The sequence below is a fragment of the Amphiura filiformis genome, unplaced genomic scaffold, assembly GCF_039555335.1.
Source record: "Amphiura filiformis unplaced genomic scaffold, Afil_fr2py scaffold_48, whole genome shotgun sequence".
Lineage (NCBI taxonomy): Eukaryota > Metazoa > Echinodermata > Ophiuroidea > Amphilepidida > Amphiuridae > Amphiura > Amphiura filiformis.
In genome coordinates, this window is record NW_027305512.1 from 191,325 (window position 1) to 207,558 (window position 16,234).

At 36.2% G+C, this 16,234-nt stretch overlaps 1 protein-coding gene across 1 annotated transcript in view; it reads left to right on the forward strand.

Moving 5' to 3' along the window:
- The window catches only part of LOC140144307 (uncharacterized), a 45,611-nt gene extending 30,800 nt beyond the window's left edge, over positions 1 to 14,811 (forward strand). Inside the window, exon 9 of the mRNA XM_072166134.1 lies at positions 14,185 to 14,811. The gene's annotated coding sequence lies outside the window, so the exon portion shown is untranslated. The remainder of the gene's footprint in view (positions 1 to 14,184) is intronic.
- The last annotated feature ends 1,423 nt before the right edge of the window (positions 14,812 to 16,234 follow it).

Genomic DNA, 16,234 nt, shown 5'->3' on the forward strand with positions numbered 1-16,234 from the left:
GGACAGATCTGGCCTACGGGCTGCCTATTGAGAATACCTGATCTAGAGGCATATAGAAGTCATACTTGCATCACATAAATAGACAATGTAGCCTTTTAATTCGGTCTCAAAACAAATTAGCAAGTGCAAAATGCAGAACAAAGATGTAGTAAATAGCATGGTATAAGGGGGATGGGGAAATGATATATTTGGGAATCAAAAGGGAGTACCAAGAGATATTTACCAGACCATTTTGGTTATTGGGCTATTACAGGTGAAATCCACCCCAAGACATGACCTTAATCTTCCCCACAGAATTTGAATTTCAATGGGGTTATCTGAATGTGTGACTCCATTTGAAATCTATACCCCCTGTGTGGGATATTAAAGTTGTGTCTTCCATAGGGGGTATAACCGGTGCATGCTTTTTAGTTGGAATATTTGATGCTGCTTGCTACTGACTTCCTTAAAGAGAAGGTTAGTATTTGTACTACTACTATTTGGCACAGTGACTGAGTTCATTACATAAGTATGAAACACCCAGCCGACCTAACGGTCATCCTGTGTCTACTGGCACTGTTCCCAATATCATTGGCCTATATTCAACCTGAGACTGCCCTGGGATTCACAGCTCTGACTCATTCAAATAGGCAGTACAGGTGATGTGTTGCCATAATGCACCTAAATCGCCCATAATGGGCTAGTTTTGACAGGCAAATGTGATGTGATCAAGTAGAATGAGTTTAAGTCAAAATTTCTAGTGTGCTATATTTCTTATGTAATTTTTTTTTGTTAAAAATAAATTCTAATAAAATGCTGATACCCTCTGAGAGAGCTTGCTATTACTGGGGCTAGTACTTGTATGCAAGCCCTTTTTATAGCGGCTCATGCTTCACACTCGCTATTCAAGAAGCATTGCAAACTGAGCCAGTTGTAATAAAAATTGGTTCACATTCAATGTTGGTAGATGTGCCTAAAAGACAAGGCAACACTCCATAGCAATCTTATCCACACATCAGATTAGGCACAAATTATCCTTGCCTGCCTGCCGTCTAACTTACTTTTTTCTGTTCTTTACTTATTTTATTTCTTTATATCATTTTCATTTTCCTTACTGTAAAGTTCGTATAAAAGTCATGAAATATAATGCAGTGTCATGCAAAGTCATAGTTATTGTGGCAGATAAAGAAATTGAAATATTTTTTGTTTTCAGTTGTATGTATGGATGTTGTTCATAAACTGCGCACAAAAAGTATCTGATCACTTAAAACAAAAGTAATATCTTAAAGACACTAAGCCTATAAATTTAACAAATGAAGTAGGCAATAGAAGGAGAATTTTGTGCTGCGTATTTTGATACCTCATTCAGCATGATCCAACTTTTATTTTCTCAATTTTAATAAATAAGAGTGCATCACAAAATTTACATAATATTAGAATAATTTAAATACCGTAACCACTCGGGTATAAGCCCACCCCCCTAGATGGCAGATTTCACTTCAAAATGGGGGGTGGGCTTATACCCGGGGAGGGGCTAGTACTTGAATTTAAAAATCATCCCCATTTGTACATGTATATGCCCAATGTACCAGTAATTTCTATCATCTATGTCAATTTCTTAAAATTCTAAGTGTGGAATGTTAATTATCAGCTTATTTTTTTATATTTGTTCTTAAATGTGAGAGAAAAGCATTGATTTGATTTAAGAACTTGGCCAAAATTTAGTACTGGGCTTATAGCCGAGTGCACCCTTGTTCCCAGAATGTTTTGAAAAATAGGGGGTGGGCTTATACCTGAAGGTGGGCTTATACCCGGGTGGTTACGGTACTAATCTGATCTCATTTGCCTGTATCTTGTTCAGATTTAGGTCCACTATAAATAGTGCTACATATACAACTGTTGTTCAGATTTAGGTCCACTAAATAGTGCTACATATACAACCGGTTTTAAAAAATATGTGAATCAAAGCTTTGATTATATTAATGCTTACAGCATTTGTGAAGTGCTTGGAACCAGAGAATTTAATGGATATTTCACAAAATGCAAAACCATTGTTTTGATCTTGTGCATAAACTTATGAAAGCCATAATGTGTGATTTGCTCCACAGCGACACCCTCAATTTTTCTTGAATTTCTACTTTTTGCATGATTGTAATACCCAATGGTGTACTAAAATACCACATGAAAAGACTACGTCTGAAATGCTCTAATTACAGTAAAATTAAGTTTTTATATTAAATCCGAAGATCTCTGGTTTTATTCATAGTTCACCTATCGAGTGGTGGCTAAATACATCGCGTGCATATGTTTTATTGCCATTGAATCAGTGACGTATAAACTGTGTACATATCACTATTCGCCTTACGTCTTGATGTATAAACTGTGTGCATATCACTATTTGTCGTACATCTTATTTGTTTATCCCAGCTTTGTGAAGCTACGCCAATATTCATGATAATAATACAACCGGCAAGATAATACACGCATTATAGGTGCTGGAATGAAATAGTAATTTTCTTTGTTTTACAACATTTGCTTAGCTCAAAATTGAAAGGGGACAATGGGATCAGTGAAAACTAACATTTAAATAGGAATCTATTCTTTATGCAAATCAATTTTGCTTTAAAAAAAGTAAAAAACAATCAGTCACCTATTCAGTGCAGTGTAGTTACACAGCACCTTTGAGTCATTCACCTGGAAAGAGAATCTCAAACTCATCTATCAGACACAGTTCTTTAACCCCAATATACTTACACATTCGTACAATGACCTTTAGATAATCAAGTACAAAAACTCATGCTCTGCAACTTTTGGTCAACTTTCGAGCTAGTATGTTACATGAGGGTTATTGAACTCTGCCTTGGGATTGAGACTATTTAGTGAGTGAAATCAATTTCCTTTATTACTGTATGCACTGGATTACAAGCTTCCACATCAAACAGAAAACATAATTATACTGACTGAAGAAGTTGAGAGTAAGGTAGTCATATGCACTATTCCAGTTGAAATCCATATGCCCCCTATGGAAGACATGACCTTAATCTCCCACACAGGGAGTGTGAATTTCAAATGGGAGTACCTAAATGGGTGAGTCTATTTGAAATTTACACCCCGTGTGTGGGAGATTAAGGTCATGTCTTCCATAGAGAGTGTATGGATTTCAAGTGGAATAGTGCAATGTTTATAAAGGAGACTTTGTCTATCTGTTAAGCACTGCTTCAAGTGTTTGCAAATTTTATATTTTCATTTTAGCAATCTGTTATTGAATTCTGTGGTTGAAGTCATTAATAGTGGACCATATTGCCAGAGATAGAACATTAAATCTACAGCTTTTGTTGTTGTTCAAATATGTTTTTCTGACATCGGATCTTTTCAATGACCATACTCCATCTGTATAATTTTGTTAGTGACCCCACCCCCATGTATTTCCGATGTTGAACTCTCCCCACGTGGGTGTGACTGCAGATGACAAGTTTCAATTTTATATAAATTCAATTATTGTAAAATTCAATAACCATATTTGGAATCAGCATGAAACATGCATTAAAATGAGTACAAACAAGCCTTGTATTGCTTCAGTGGTTCTTAAGAAAACTTGTATAGCTCAAAAGCAGCTGAAGCTGGTCAAAGTGGTCATCTTCATCAAATTTCTATATCTCGAAATGTTGACTTTTTATGTTGAAGCCACCACGCAGAGCTAAACATCCTTGCTAAACACATGTATATAAATAGAACTGAAGCCTCTCCCAAAATAGACACTCTTTATTCTTTACTCTGATTAGTAGCTATTAGTGGTTACACAATAGATGCATATGTTTAGATCACCAGTGATGTAAAGAAAATTAATTCAAATCTCATCTGCTGATGTGTGACACAATCTAATCTATTAAGTCGGACCAAAGTCAGCAATAATGATATCAGGCCCACATTTTGGGAGGAAGGTTTACTTTTCACAAAATTGCCCTCCCCAGAGAAAAAAAAGGTCTACTGTTTTAAAATCTGCAACTCCAAAAAAATTAAATTGAGATATATGCAAAAATAAGGCGCAAAAAGCAACAAAGTAACAAAAGAATATAAAACAAAAAGGCCATAAAATTGCCAGGAATCTGGGGATTTCATCATCAGTAAGCTTATATCAGGTAGTGATCAAAGTGAAATAGTATTAACCACATTAACTCAATTTTGCCAACTTAAGTCTGAGTGGACCAGATCATATCACATTGAGCAGTATGGTTCTTCTTTAGCACTTGATTTTTGGCTATTCCAGTTGAATTCCATACATCCCCTATGGAAGACATGACTCCCACACAGGGGGCAGAGAGCTTACTAGGCACCGCCAGGGTTCGAACCCGCAACCTCTCGCACTATAGTTGAATGCCTTATCGATTGAGCCAACTTGACTGCACCCACCATATAAAGTATCTCCCAAAATAGAACAGTAGCATCAATTTGTTTTATCAAGAGAACATTGTCAACATTTATCTGTATATGTTAGTCTTGTCAAGTTAACATAATAATGAGAGGTGTACCATAAATAGGTGCCTCAAACAACCTAACTATCTTGTCACAACTTACTAAGCCTCTCCACACAGGTGTCGTTGACAAGCTCTAAATTTTCTTAAGAATTCAAAAATGTTTAGAATTATACATTATACATACATCACTGCATACATATTATAATTGGAATCAGCATGAAAATGCATTGAAATAAATACAAACAAGCCTAGTATTGGTTCAGTGGTTCTTGAGATAGGTCTTGATATTTTGGGGAAATATCCTGAAACTTTTTATGTTGAAACCTATGACCTGCACGCAGAGCATTATTAAGGGCAAGGACTATGTACACAGGTTGAATACAAATGCCAATGATGGTTGTTCAAATAGACTCTGATCGTGTTTGCCCCCGAAGGCTTTGATATTAGGATAAGGAATGAGAGTGGGTTAGGGATAAGATTATGATTGGAATTAGCAAGATTAATCAGGAGTACAGAATCTTCCATTCCCTGTAGAAAATATAGAAAAAATCAGATTTTCAGGATTTGCCGCATCAGTATTTCAGGATTTTCTGTCAATGCCTACATACCTCCTTGAAGTAAAATGGGGATGAGAATAACAAGATTTTGGTTTTAAGATTTAGGTTTTTGATCAAAATGCAGTATTTTCAAGTAAACACTATACATACTATTTATCAATGGTATCTTTTCCATGTGGAGTGCTATGGTTCTCAATGTATTACAGATTGATGGATGTTAGGCAATGGAGTTAATGCCATAGGCTTCAACGTAAAAAGCATGAGTTTTGAGAATTTTTTTCAAAATATCAAGAGTTATATCTCAAGAACCACTGAACCAATACAGGGCTTGTTTGTTTCATGTTAATGCATTTTTCATGCTGATTCCAAATATGGTCATGAAAATGAACAATTCTGAAATTTGTGGATTTTTAAAGAAAATTTGAAACTTGCCGTCTGAAGAAACCAATTTGAATAGCACTCTGTCTGTATACTTACTTGGGAGGTTAGTTGATTGCTACCCTCTCTCCACTTGAGATTCTGGCCTATCACATTGGTTTTATTTGCAATCGGAAGGGAAAGAAGAAACGAAAGCAAAGAAGTCACTTTGTACCCCTAGGATTTGAACCTCATGCCATGCAGAAGATCACCAGCCGCTAGCCAGGGGGGTTACGCTGGCCCAGCCAGCAATTTCCTGAGTATATATGACTTAACTGATTGCGTCATCACATCACATGGAATGCATGCATGAGCAGTGGTTTAATAGTGTGCTTTAGTGAGCTCTCATTGGGTTAGGGTTAAGGTTAAGGTAATGTCTTCCATGGAGTGTATGGTTTAAACTGGGATAGCCCATTTTGCCTGTATCACCACATCTCCAATGAGACAATCAGCAATTAAATTATTGTTGAAATTTTAACAGCTATATATGATTTACTTTGGAAAGAAATATTTTGAGTATCTTTGGAAAAAACTGTTTAAAACATATTCTGTTATAATGGGGTATTCCATTTGAAATCCATACTCCCCCTGTGGAAGATTTAGCCACTGTGTTTCAAATTGAATTGACAATTGGGTAACTTCCATTTGTGGAAGATATGGGGAAAGCCATATACATAGGGAGTGGGGGTTTCAAAATAATTAACCCTAGCCAATTCCATTTGAAAAACATACTCCCACAGGGTATGGCCGATTTCAAATGGAATATCCCAAAATTAACTCTCATAATGCAGGTGTCAACAGCAAGATGACAAGTTTCAATTTTTTTTTCAATTTCAAAAATTTCATATTTGTAAATATTCATTACCATATTTGGAATCAGCATGGAAAATGCATTAAAATGAGTACAAACAAGCCTAGTATTGGTTCAGTGGTTCTTGATCATGAGATAGCTCTTGATATTTTAGAAAATATCTCAAATCTTTTTGTCACTGTTCATGCACCCAGCAGCCAATGCTGTAACAGGTTCGGCCATACACACATGATCCAGCCACAGTGCTATTTATAAGTACAACCTGATAGCTCACTCCTACACAAAAGCTAACAATAGCTTATCATATTGTTACCTAAAAGAGAAAGTTTGAACTTTCAAGAGGCTTGATGATCGAGATGTCATTTCTGCACAATTCTGGCGGAGTAAAATTATGAGCCAGGCATCCCTTGTGTTGTTTAGATGGAGTTGTTGTGTGAAGTTTTTGAAGAAAGCTTGCATGGACTTGTTTGGAGATAATAGTGTATATCTTCAGTTATGTAATACAAGGTACAGTGAGAAAGAACAAGAGAAAGCAAATGAGAGAGGGAGGGAAGGAGACAGGTGGCATGACAGACAGAAAACAGCACAATAGAATACAACAGAGCAATACTCTAAAAACTATTACTGTAATTGGTGGAGAAATAACAGGGTTTTTTACTTGCCATATTGTTGCATTTTGAACATGCAGTGTGGGCTGTGAAACGCCTCACTGCAAGTTCTAACCTTTGCAATGCTTCTGAACCTATTTGGAATTGTTGCCCTTTTGATCAGAAACTGTACCTGAATGTTTTTTCTACTGAAGTAAATTTTATATATACCAAATTTATATAGCGCTTTTGAGCTGAAAACCACTTCAAAGAAGAGAAGAGAAGAAACAATTGATCCAATTATGCAAATTGAAGAAAAGGCTAGAAAATGTCAATTTGGAATTGAGAACTATTATCATTGTAAATTTGATCCAACTCCCATCACATGGTCTATTCCAGTTGCAATCCATACACCCCCAGATGGAAGAAATGATCTTAATCTTCCACACAAGGAGTGTGAATTTCAAATGGGGTTACCTTAATGACTCTGTTTGATATCAACACTCCCTGTGTGGGAGATGTCTTGGTTATGACCCATAGGGCGTGTATGGGTTTCAAATTGAATAGCCCAATATTACCCCCATTTTGACCAAGTTATACTGCAAATGAAAGTAGTAACATTTAGTAATGAAACATGTACATATTGACGTTTAATCCTGGGGGTACTCAAGTTCGGTTTGGGTATCTTGGTACCTTAGCTTACCTTAATAGAGAGGTTTTTTTAAATTTACCCCAAAAAGGGGTCATTGCCAGATGGTGAAAAATGTGATCCATGTTAGCGGCACATCCCTATTGTAGTATAATTCTCATACCAAATTACCATCATAATATAAACCACAATTTATTGCAAGTCCAAATTTCTTTGAGGGATCAAAACTGTTGATATGATTGTTAACAATGTTTTTCAGCTTTAAAATGACACCTTACTTGCTGAAATCAGATACAGCAAAAATGTTTTATGAGGCAAAACAAGCTTTAATTTCGTTTTATTTTCTTTATATTTTCTCATCTTTTTTCATTGTTATCTGCTAATGAAGCCAGCCACAAAGTGGTCGGTTTTGATGGATCACAAATGTCTGAGGACAAATGCATTAAAATGAGTACAAATAAGCCTAGTATTGGTTCAGTGGTTCTTGAGATAGCTCTTGATATATTGAGAAAATATCTCAAAACTTTGTTTTTTTATGTTGAAGCCTATGCATGTAAAGCATTAAATAATTGATATGGTAACTAATTTATTGAGGCTTCGTGTGCTTCTGCAGGTCTACATACTGCCCCCTATTGATCCATTCTTTGTCTCACTTGTTTACTAATTATGAGAAGATAGCATGTGTTATGCCATGTGAATGCCAATGGCTGCTAGATGATGTACTGTTTGTCAAAGTGGTTATCATTTAATTCAGGATGTCTGCTATCTCCGTATCAATTCATTCACGTCATACTGGACGTAATTTAACTGCCATATCAGCTGTTCAGTGCCATATTTTTTTAATAATCTTTAGAAGGGTCAATAAAGATAATCATTCATATTTTTGCCTTGTCATCTTGTGTAATTTTGAATTATTATCAAGACCAATAAAAAGTTCAGCTAACAATCTTTACTCATACAGAGTGGATGTTAGAAATATTGAAACAAAAATATCACAAAGGTAATGGGGAAACCTCCCATGTAGAACATATTTCCGAGCCCAATCCCATGATCTAGACAAAATTGGACCCTCCAGGACCTGGGCAATAGCAGGGACTTAACCGAGGTTTAGCCAGGGATGTAACAGCTCAATGTGTCCCCGATGTAATGCATCTCAAAGGGCCTGGGATCTACCTGGGACATTTTAAAAGAGTACTCTCAAAGTTACCGGCCAAACCTTTTTAGAGCTTTAAATAGGAAATTGAGCCAGGACACATAAGGCCTATCGACATATTTCCGGCATTTACAGTTACAACAAGTTCAATAGTGATGCTTCAAACCAAGGAATTATGAATTGCAAATTATAATAATACATTGTATATTGATAAAAAGGTAATATTTGTTTAGGGACGTGTAGATTTTTACGTGTAATTTTACTCCAGTTCCTGGACATTTGTCCCGGCTGTAAGTTTGTAACTAACCATGCTAACGGAAAAGTTACAGAGTCTACGTTACCCACCCATCCCCACCCCGTGGGGTACTCACGCATATAAGGTATACGGGATGTGTACCTCTAACGGGTCACTTTTTTGCAACAAATCCCTAAACATGGGTCTTGATTTGAGAAAAAATGGTAAAAAAATTGTCAAATCAACCGTAAAAATATCCAACAAGGTCCCTATTTAAGAAATAAAATGGTCAAATCGGCCGTTATTAGGTAAAATAATCCTCAAATTTGGGTAGTCGTTTAAAAGTTCCTGTCAAAGTGTGAATCAAGCAACCCCCGCTCCTCCCATAGGATTCTTCTATGTCATCATAATCCACATTTAACTGATGTGACAGTCTGACTCAAAGTGGAACAGTTTGAGACCACTTTTATCAAAAGCGGAGCATGATGGAACAGGCAGATAGTACTTGAGTATCTTGCTAAACATGAAAACTTAACCTATTTGTGTGTGGGGTGTGTGCGTTTGTAAAAGGTGTGAAACAGGGATACATTCCTGTACAATTCCGATAAACTGGGGATACCCCTGCAAACAGTGATATCCCCGATTTTCTTACTATGCTAATGGGGCCTAATATAACCCCCCTAGAGGAACCAGGTGATAGAGCTTCTGCACTATGGTAGTCAGCCTTCAGCCTTGATGTCGGCGCTATGCGTCATTTCTTGGGGGGGGGTCATAGGATTAAATGACCATCCTTGGCAGTACTGTGTGATAGGCATTAAAACAAAAAGACTACAACACACAAGATGGCACCATGCAATAACTGCTTGCACACACCAATTTTCTCATAGAAACACAAATGAATCATCTAATGAAGACCTGCATTCATTTATGAAAACCACCTCATTAATCATATCATCTGTAAATAGAACGTATATTTGAGTTCAAACAGAAAACCCTGGACACAGCTGATAAAAAGTGCTAACAGATGATAAGCAGATGATACCATGATGTTCAGTTTATTTAATGGAAAGTGTTAATGGAAAGCATCCAAAATGATTTTCATTATCTAAATCAATATATTATTGAAAAAATAACACTTTGATGTTTTGCAAAAGTTCATTCTACAAATCGTTGAAAACTTGCTTGATTTATTGCATTGTTGTTTAATGAGTTATGTATGTTTTAAAGTGTTGTTGTTTCAGCCCTCTTTACAACATAACTCAAGAACCACAGGACCACATGCTTGTCACAAAAAATGGCGGAAAAGGGTTGAATTATGACCTGCTGGCATAGACGCCCGCTTTAGCAAAAGGGGTATTACCTTTTAAGGGTATTCTTAAACACTTGAGAACGTTTCTGCAATCTTATTGGTTCTTACCCAGCTTTACCCGTGTGATATGACACGATATCACACGGGTCAGCGTGTAAAAGGTCAACGCGATATATGCGTACTAAGCTATTTGGACCAATCGGAGGTGCACAGCAACAACGAGACTGGTCGATTTTAAGCCCTAGGTAATTCCTTGCAAAATGTAGATTTAATTTGATTAAAATTTGAATGATATTTGTATTTGAATTGAAGTGTTTAAGAATGAGAATAAAGGTATTGTTTTTAGCCGCTGTCGTGCATCTATCGTCTCATATAACACGGGCGACATCATTATTTTTGGCGTAAAACAACTTAAAATAATGATGTCGCCCGTGTTATATGAGACGATAGATGCACTCTAGGGGCTAAAAACAATACCTGTATTCTCTAAATCTTCGACGTTTAGGGTTGTCATTTCAACCCATCTTCGATGTTAAGGTTCACTTATTTGCAGAGATGGTTCTGGGGATGGCTGGCCTACTCAGGTACACAAGTAATAAACCAAAACAATGAAAATGAATTTGTATGGCTCCAGTTTATTCTCTTTATTAGTAGGCCTACTCATGAAGTGAGAAAATTGTCATACACATTACACCATGTAGAGGTCCGTATTAGTGTCTTAAGCCATTTAGGGGGTAAAATTTGATAAATTTCTAATATCTTGACCCCCCGGGGTCAATGTTTACAGACCGAAGTGCCCATGATCTTTTGAAGTTTTGGGGCCAGACAACCCATCACTTCACACTCGCGCACATCCATACAGGCCTCTATTTAATAGGCAGGCTCTTGGGCCAAATGCCTTTAAAATTTGCAATGGCCCTGGATTCTTGTGAGCCATCAATATTTTCACCTATGAGCTTCATAAGAAAGACCTGAAGGGCCTGTAAATGTTAGCTTTCTGCACACCCTAAAACATACCCACACTCATTTGTACTTATAATACCAAGTTCTTTCTCTGATGATATCTGTGGCACAAAACATGAGGTCATTCTAGCCTCTAAGCTGATTCACCAATGTATCAGTATGCAGTCAATATGATAACACATGTGTCTATCTTGATAACAGTATCAGATATATCCATGGAAAATACCAAGCACTAGTCTAGTCTAGTCATACTATGTTAAAGAAAATTTCACATGCCTGACCAAAATCATTTTTTGAATAGCTGTTTACTGTGTATTTGTTGCAACAAGGCAAGTTTACCTCTCATACCCGGCTCCCAGACTGAATCCTTTGTGCTGTCATTGTCATAGGTCGACAGGTTGTAAAATTTGGATTACAATATTTATCCACATTGTTTATGACGTATGAAATAATTGTAAAATTTACTAAAAATCTTATAATAACCATGTCTTGCATTTAGTAAGAAGCTTTACTAGCTTGTACTTAAGCTTATGTTATGCATTAAAGATAATGCAATGCTCAACATTGTGGATTGGTATAGAATGGCATACACACCTCTGGGCACAGCACTTACACAAACTGCATTTTCCATATAGCATGACTGACCCATGCTTTTGTAAATTTATGCTTTTCTGTAAGATTTTAAACATAAAATGCCCAGCTGGACTGGCCATAAAGTTCAACTGGAGATAAGATAGCATTTCAAATGGAATAAGCCAATTTAGTTTTAGGCCTTGCTTGTTGTGGAAGCTTGTCATCTGTTGAGGGTGGAAGTTGTTTATGCATTTAGTAATGAGTTTATCACTGGTACTGTTTGAGATACAAATAAGATCTGATAAAGTCTCATCCTAATGACTTAGCTACTTATCAGGCACGCGACTGGAAAACCACCGCAAACACCAGCCCTCAGAATTTGCCCTACTGGACCAACAAAAGATAACTGATAACAATTGCGTACCAATACGTAAATCCATATCATATCAGGCACTATTTATATTTGGTGTTTTGTTGTTACCTTGTTTGTGTGACCATTCACACCTGATACTTGCAGAGAATTTCACATGCATTTTACTTTGGAATCAAGTTTAATTTTCCCCATGTTTGAGGTGTGGTTTTTGAATAAACTTAACTACCAGTGATAAGCCGTCATCAAAAATTTGATTTTAATGTGAAATAATTTTGGCTTCTTGTCCTTTGAAAGGAATTGATATATCTCAAACAAATGATCCCGGCAAATGATCAATTGATTTATTAATTGCCTGTGATCAATCAATTGATTGTTTTTTTAGTAGATGAATTATATTATTTCTTGATACTGATCGGTCATTCAATCCTAATCAATGTATAGAGGGTTGGGGTATGCATTATCATTGGAAATGCTTGACAACACAGAATAAATCTCATCGTAACATCATCCTAGCTGCACAATTCATCTCCCATTGAAAAGTGTATTCTATCCCACAAATTGGGCAATTCCATTTAAAATTAATACTACCCCTGTTGAAGATTTTTTAACTATCTTGCACAAGGGGAGTATGAATTTCAAAGGGAATGAACACATTAGGCAGCTTTATTTGAATTTCATACACCATCTGAGAAAGATTCAATCTGAATCTTCCACAAAGGGTGAGTGATTCTCAAATGGAGCAGCCAATGTGTTCATTCCTTTTGAAATTCATACTCCCCCGTGGATGATGTTTCCAAAATCTTCCACAGGAGAAGTATGAATTTTAAGTGGAATAGCCCAATTTCTGGGTCATATACCCCTGTAGCAGATATTTCTAAAATCTTCCACAGAGGTAGTGTGGATTTTAAATGGAATAGCCCTATTACACGCTCTCCAATTGTGTCAGTACCCCTTCCTAATAAGCCATTACAAAGATATCTATAACAATTATTGGTAAAAAAATACAAGACAGCCTTTGGATATATCCCATTGTGCATCTAAACTCCTCATACAGATTTATATCATTAGTGAATTCCACGTCACAAAACAAAATGAAAAATAGTGTGTGGAACCCCTTCTTTTTGAAAATGTCATGTTCTGTTTGTTAGTTTCAGTTTTCCTGTTTTTTTACAGCATATCAATTTCAATGCTTGTCACATATTGGTTTCACAAACATCCACAATTCAGCAATATATAATTACATTTAAATAAAGGTTCCACCAAAGTTACATTGGAATATATTGCAATATGTGCCAGAATTCTCACTGAAATCAATGCATTGTTTGATTAGTTACATCTATCATGTATAATTGCTTGTATTATTATGATGATGATGTACACAGATTATGCAGCCTCAAATGCTGCATTTAATGACAAATTCAATTTAGGCCCATACCCATCCCCCATTTTCAGTGAGTCCCCACCCCCATGGGATGTTGTTCCCCTCTTATATACTGTCTTAACAAACAAACGACAACATCATGTTTGTTTGCTGTTGTTGTTTTTCTGCATATGTGCACAGTGATTTTCATCACTTCCGTGTGCTTTTGTTTTGTTTTCCTAACACTTCTGTGGACTCTGGAATTGGCAATTTTTGGCCATCTAACTTTGCCTGTTTTTGTGCCTGCACTGGTTGTTGGTTTAACATGTCAGCTTATGTGCACAGTCATTGGTTTTCCATATCTTGTACTACTGCACTTTTGTATTCATATTGATCCCTGTTGTTTTTGCAGGTTTAATTAACCCTTCTGCGGGCCTTGGAATTGGTAATTTTTGGCTAAAGAAGTTGACCTACTTCTATGCCTACATTAGTTTGTTGTTTTTTATCTCCCTCTGCGTACCGTTTAGTCTGTATTTTACTTAATACCCACATCAAGTTGGTGTAGTTTGCTCTCTTTCCAGTTGTTCCTATAGTCAAGGTATATGCTCTTGTATTATTTATTGATCCTTGATGTGTTTTTGTCTTCGTTCTTTGGATTCACCATTACCCACTTATTTTTATCCCCCTATTATTCTAATTGTTTATTTTAATGGTTTCTTCTTTCATTTGTTTTGCCTTTTCAGATTAACCAGTGGGTGACTGCATCAACTGATTCTGATATTCAACAATCACTAGCATCTCAATCATGCTCATCTGTAAGTACACAGTTCTTTAACCCTAATAGACTTCTACATGCATAGAATGACCTTTGGGTGTGTTGGGTACAAAATCTCATGCTCCACACCTTGAGGTTAACTTTTGAGCTATGCATGTTGAATGGAGGTTATTGAACTTTGTCATCAGAATTGAGACCATATTGGCTCATAGTGAGTGTTGGTAGTTATCGGGATGTGGCGATATTGAGAGAGGAATTCAGCAGTGGTGCATCCCAAATTTGAACTTAATAACGATGATACTTCCGCTGTGGAGTGCAATTTTAGCTGACTCGATTGGACAATTTTTTAGCAATGGAAATGAAAGCTAGTTTTCAAGTTCTGAAAAAAATTACAAAAACATTCAATACAATGGAAATCCAAGATGTTTATATTTTAAATATACACTATAATGTTGTCTTTCTCTCCTTCAGTACTGGTATATTGATATGAAGATGGGAATTGCTCCTCAAAAACATCATCTCAGGAGTTAAATGAGTTAGGGTTAGGTTTAGGGTTAGACTTAAATTAACTAACCTTGGTATTACCTGAGGTGATGTATTGGATGAGCAATTTCCTGTTTGCATTACCAAGTCTGTATGGTCAATATCATCTATTCAAGATGACCTTATTATATGTCACTTATTTCCTGCAGCATGACCAAAAGGCAGAGAAAATATCTTACCCTTCCCAGAATCCTTTGCAACATGGCGCATCATTCACATTACTTTGTACAGGTTCCCAATTTGAGAAAAGACTGGTTAAACATGAGTCGATAGTCAAGAAACAAACGTATTTTACAAAATCTAGATGTGCTCTGTTTATTCTATTTGTTCATTTATATATTCTCGTTATTTTATTGAGGTACATTTTGTCATTTTTGTCGATCCATGTTGCACTAGATAGCAGATCAGTGCAGAAAATTAAAATGGGAAAATGCATTATGGGAAGTGTAAGATATCTTCTCTGGCCATAAGGGTACCTAGATTATGTAAACTTAAGATCTGGACATTATTATGGTTTGACAATATGCCCTCATAATAAAGGGTAGTTTGAATTTTATTTCATCTATTTGTATTTTTGGTTTTATTAACAGTCTGGCTTATTAACAATTTTGCCTGTAGAGATAAACATAGTTTTATGTCAGTATTATATATGTGAAGATTTAGGTTATTTTGGGCTGTAGGTATCTTATTGAACTACCAAAAACAATCAACCTCTACTGTAATAAAACTATTTTTCATGTTCGCTTAATTTCTAACTGAAATATTTCTTAGCTACCTTTCATTCTTTGTTGTAGGTTTCCATGTAGAATCTTAGTAATATGGGCTCATTCCATTTAAATAAACACATTAGGCAGCTCCATTTTAATTTCATACACCCACTGTCTTCCACATAGGGCGAGTGAGTTTCAAATAGAGTTGGTCAATGTGCTAATTCCATTTGAAATTTCCCTGTGGAAGATATTCCCAAAATCTCTTCCACAGGGGAAGTTTGATTTTAAATAGACTAGCCTAAGTCTAACTGAAAACAATAACTTCACTCTACCCTCCCAAATGCATCATAGATACTAGACAGGGTTGGCCTTGTAGATGCACTGTGTGAACGCATGATGTCAATCTGATGTGATTCAGAAAGTGACATCAAATTGATGCCATACATCCATGTACCGCATTCACCCACATTGGCTAATCTAATCCTGTACTGTCTTGTTAATATTTTGAGGGCTTTACTGCAGTACTAGTAATAGTAGTAGTAATAATAGTAGTAATAGTGTAGTTAGAATAGTACCACTACCTCTTATAAACCAAAGATTAAGCTTTTAAATGTCATGTGACAATCTATCCACCAATCAGGTAACAAGAATCCATCCATCTAATATCTGAAATACAACTTTTGTAACACTGTTTGCCTTCTTTGTAGTACTTGAAATAAGACAGTCCCTGGGTTGTAACACTATTTGCCTTCTTTGTAGTACTTG